Below are 5,610 nucleotides of genomic sequence, written 5' to 3'. Positions count from 1 at the left end.
GCTGGATTAAGGAGTCTTAAACTCCAATATCCCACCTCTCTGCCTCCACTATACTTCTCTCCACTTCTCCGAGGTGCTGCATAGCCTCCCCAATCTGGCCCATAGCATCTAATATTGTCTGGTTAAATCTGGTGTACAGTTCATCCAGCTGAACCTTCATATCCTGTTTAAAACTTACTCGAAATTCGGACAGCTCTTTTCTCATGTCTGATTTCAGGTCAGACATAGCTTCGCATACAACTTTTTGTGAACACCGTGTCGCCATTTTCCACTGACAGAGATTCCCCCATGAAAGCTTCAGCTTCTTTCTCCATTTCTTGCTCTGTGACACTTCTTAACCCCGACCTCTATTTCCTATTTTTATCCCCACTCATTTTCCTTTTAGTTTAAGTTCAGTTTAAAGATCAAAGTTCCTTGAATTTCGGGGATTTAATTGGTCAAAACCAAAACTTATGCTGCCATACTGTGTCTCGAGCCGCCGGAAGTCCTGAATCAAATTTATTTTTATTTCAAAGTAAAGGTTGGGTTCAAAACCTGATTGCAACTTCTAATATCAGTCAGTTTTCAATACAAGCCCTGAGCAAGCCCCACCTTTCTTAGTTTCTGACATGAGACCAGACCAAGGTTTCTCATGGACTTGTATACACTGACTGAAGCTGAAAGCCAATACAGGTCTTCTAAAGTACTTCGGTAGAATATATAACCAAGTACATGCAGACATCCTATGTTCTGCTTTAAGTCTTCTGCTTAGTCTCACAATATAAACTACTTTTCACTGTATCCAAAATTTAGTTTCAAAAGAAAAGTTTTGGTGGAAAAGCTTTGGACTCCTGACAAGGAAGTATGTTCTCCCATCCAATTATGGACCGAGACTGGCCTTGCTTAGCTTCATAGATCAGTCAAGCCTAAGGGTTTCCAGCTCCATTAAGCCATTGGTTGTGTCTGGTTTCCATTATTGGCCATTTAAAGAATCTGACCCCATCTATTATGAGTTAATAGAGGCTGACTTTAAAATTCTTAATTGTGAATCAAGTTTATTTTTACTTAAAAGTAAAAGTTAGGTTCTAAACCTGATTGCAACTTCTAATGTCATTCAGTTTTCAATACAAGCCCTGACCAAGCCCTACCTTTCTTAGTTTCTGACATGAGCCCATACCAAGGGTTCTTATAGATTTGTATACACTTACTAGAAGACCTGTATTGGCTACCAGCTTCAGAGTACTTCAGTGGAACATATAACCGAGTACATGCAGACTTCCTATGTTCTGCCTTAAGCCTTCTGCTTAGTCCAGTCAAGTCAAGAGGGTTTTATTGTCATTTCATCTATGTACAAGTACACAGTGGAGCTAAATTATATTCCTCCAAGACCATGGTGCAACATGGAAGAAAATTAGACAGTACAGACAAAGTGCAAATGTGCAGATGTAAGTGTGCAAACATTAAACTAGAAACAATCCAATAAATACGATAAATAACACAGACATTAGACAGAGTAAGCAGACAGGACAGTGCAGCGCAGACAGAGCACTCATTTCTAAACGTGAGGTAGTGAGGATAAGGTGTAGAGATATTTAACATGCCATGATATGTGGGTATACGCAGTCAGATTATGACATACGTGAGCACAGCAGTTACTAAGGTAGAAATATACAGTACTTCAGTAGAATACAGTATTAGCAGGAATGCTCCAGATAGTACAAGTAGAGCATCAAAAAGAGGTGTGTGTGTGATTGTAAAGTATATGTGTGAGGGACATTTCAGTTCAGTCCTTGTGAGTTTAAAAACCTGATTGCTTGTGGAACAAAGCTGTTGCAGAGTCTGGCAGTAATTGCACAGACGCTCTGTTACCTTCTGCCAGACGGCAGCAGTGAAAAAAGTCAGTGTGAGGGATGGATGGGGCCATCCACAATCCTGGAGGCTTTGCGGATGCAGCGTGGAGGGGAGAGAGACCCTGATGATCTTCTCAGCTGTCCTCACTATTCGCTGTAGGGTCTTGTGGTCAGAGGCATTGCAATTCTCAAACCAGGCATGATGCAGCTGCTCAACATGCTCTCTACAGTTCCCCTGTAGAACATGCTGAGGATGGGAGGGGGGAGATGAGCTTTCTTCAGTCTCCGCAGGAAGTAGAGGTGCTGCTGAGCTTTTTTGGCTATGGAGTTGGTGTTGAGGGACCAGATGAGGTTCTCTATGATGTAAACACAGAGAAACTTGGTGGTCTTGATAATTTCCACAGCAGAGCCATTGATGTTCATTGCAGGATGGTCACCTCATATTCTGAAGTCAACAAACATCTCCTTAGTTTTGTTTGTGAAGATCTCTTCATCACTTTCTCCATTGTTCTCACTTTGTATTAGACATTTTGAATGATATGTTTCCAGCAATTTACCTTTAAACCATTAGGAAGGACTGATCTAATAGATTTCTCTATTGCTGCCTCACAATCCATGCAAATGACAAATTTGTGTGAGTTGATTTCAGGCACAATGTTTAATAAGTCTGTGTGACTTTTCTCACTCCTTGTCTGGTATTATCTGATAGTATCCCACCTGTTCCTTGATCGATGAGTTTCTGTGTGGAGTTTGTTTTCACGAGGTTTGTTTATCATCTCTTTGTACACTTTAGCTAGAGTAAAAGTCCTTTTTTCCTTTGCTGTCATAAAAGGCCACTTGGAGTCCCTGGAATTGCCATGCAGACTTGGAATGTGTGCACTGTCATCTCCCAAGTAGTGTATGAGGAAGTATAGTAAAAAAGCTTCTGCATAGCTCATATGCCCTTTTTGAACACTTTTCCTTCATTTTCAACAATAAAACAACATACTTTATCAATAACCAATGCTTCTCATGGCCATTTTTACAGGCAGAAACATACACATGACCATACTTTGTGTTTACTGGGGGTAACATACTTAATTGGGTTTTTCCACACCCCTTGAATGCTGCCAGCTTCATTGGTTGAAAAGGAACTTTGTTATATGGAAAAAAAAACTATAGTTAAGAGCAAGGTAAAAATATGCATATATGAGCATATATGAGCTAGCTATGCTCATATATGCTAGGCTATCTGCCAATCTGCTAATATGTCATAGTATGTTACATCCTCCTTTACACTCCACGTGTTCTGTTTTGTATTTATTGTAAGTCTTTCGTATTTATTTATTATACTGTATTGTCTGCGCTGTGTTTATTGTATTGTCTTGCATGTGTTGCACCTGTGTTGCACCATGGTCCTGGAGGAATGTTATTTTCGTTTCACTGTGTACTTGTCTATAGCTGAAATGACAATAAAGCCTGACTTGGCTTGACTTGACTTGTCTTGAAATAATATAAACTGAACTGAAGGTGAGAATATGTTAAAACAAAGCTACTTTTAAGACTCAATTATATTTTGCCCAGTTCTGTTGAAATATACCTTTGAAGCAAGTAAAATTAAAATGTACTTGTTTTCAAAAAGATTGACTGTGAAATACAACCTAACATACATAACATTTCTGAAAAACATTTCCAAAAAGTAACTGTTTAAGCAGATAACAAAATGGTAACTATTGTTAACTAGTGTTGTGCATGGGAGCAGGTGAGGAACAAGCCCACTGCAGGCTTGAGGTCCTGACCATTGATGAGTGGAGTAACCAGAAATAACAGATGGATGGCTGTAAGAAGACAACACATTTAGTAAAGGTTTAAAATTCAACTTTAATAATTAAAGCAGATACAGGGATATTTGTATTGACTAACTGTATTTGTCTAAATGTTAGGTACAACTCCTAAACTAAGAAGTCATCATTTCCTGATACCGTCACTGTCTCACATCTGTTCTTAATCTCCTCTTATCAGTTCCTCTACAAATACTTTCACACTCTCCCTCCACTGTTTTTGAGAAGCATTGTTTGTGTGTCACTACAATCCTGAGCCTTTTTCCCTGCAACTTCTTGGACTTGCATTGGCTCTTTTATATGTATTTTTGGTCTTTGACTCTCTGCTCTGCCCCTGACTCTACTTTTATGACTGTTTTTGTACTATTGTTCCTGTCAGAATAAAGCCTGCTCATGGATCCTACTAACCAGTCTAGCCCTGCATTGTTATGATATGCATACAAGCCTCAAAATCCAGTACAGGCATTGCTTCCAAAACTGAGAAATACCTGCAGACATGGTTTGTTTCCTAGCCTCTCTTTGTGAGCCAGGAGCAAGGTGGACAAAGTACATAACTTCTATACTTGAGTAAAAGCTCTTGGTAAAATATTACCTGAGTAAAAGTATTTGATCAGTTTTTGTACTTGAGCATTAGCTTTTAAATTAATTACATATTGGAAGTAAAAGTACTGTGTTATTACAGAAGTTTAACATATTGAATCAACAACACATACTATAGCATGCCACATTTCACACTAAATCAAATTAATCTGTTCTGTTTTTCTTCATCTTATAACCTTAATAGCAAGACTAAATACTCCAAGCACCATACAAGGGACCAATGTAACTAGACCTCTTTTCTGCCTAGGCTAAATTTCTCTACTTAATCATACAATGCCTTACACAAATTCCCAAATGCTAGATGATCTGACCAACACCTGCTTCTGAATCCAGCTCCTCCATATTCCACTGGCCTACACTCATACCAAGTTCTCTACTCAAGCAGCTACAGTTCTTGTCACTTCAAAATGAGCTCTTACAGAACAGATTTCTGGACATCTGTCCCTCTCATCATGTGAAGATCACTCGATCCTAGACCTCAACAGTTTCTGAGTTCATCCTGGAGTTTTTGAGGGTCCGGCCTTCTAGCTACAAGCAGAAGCCACCCAGAATTCCAGCCTAAGTTCTCAGAATTCTCCCATCAACAAATGTTCCAGTACATAGCTAAATCTATCTTCACAATATACTGCATTCAAAAATGCAACCCGGCCATTTTAGGAGTACAAACACAGATGTAACTGCCTGGATATTCTTAATATCCAGGTCCATATCAGCATTTCAATTCATTAATAATGGTAAAATTAAAGGAATTTGTCCAAATGCTGCTGCACTTAGTGCCAGACTAAAGACCTATTAGTTTTCTCTGCTGGTCTTGAGGTGGATTTTTTTTACTTTGTCTATTTAATAAAGTTAACTAACTGTGAATAGGTAATGTGGTCAAAACAATAACGTAATATAGTTGATTTCAGCTGAACAATACATCAGCTTTTTGGTTCTTGTTTGGGGTCACACTGTTTGTAATTCAGTCAAACTAGCTCATATTAACAACTATGAGTGTAATGAAAATGAAATGACTCACAAACTGAGGAATGTTTAAACTGAGATGTGTTTAAAAATCATACAGGTTTATCACACAGACCAATTCAAAGCAGACATTCATGAAGTTTATTAATGGGTATGGAGATGGGTAGAAAACAGGCATATCTCTTGATCAAAATATAAATGAACATGCTGTATTTTAGTTAGCAATGGTTGCAGTGATTTGGAGGGCTGAGGGAAATGGGGCAGGTCTTGAGATCGTCTCTCCCAGATGTTGGCAGTTCAGTTGCGGCCCTTCCCTGTAGTATGTCACACAGCCTTGTTTTTCACCTTGAGTTCAGTTTGAAAATGCAAAATATGCTTTAGAATCTATGCATTGGAAT

This window comes from Colossoma macropomum, unplaced genomic scaffold (genome assembly GCF_904425465.1).
Source record: "Colossoma macropomum unplaced genomic scaffold, Colossoma_macropomum, whole genome shotgun sequence".
NCBI lineage: Eukaryota > Metazoa > Chordata > Actinopteri > Characiformes > Serrasalmidae > Colossoma > Colossoma macropomum.
Note: the sequence above shows the minus strand (reverse complement) of the source record.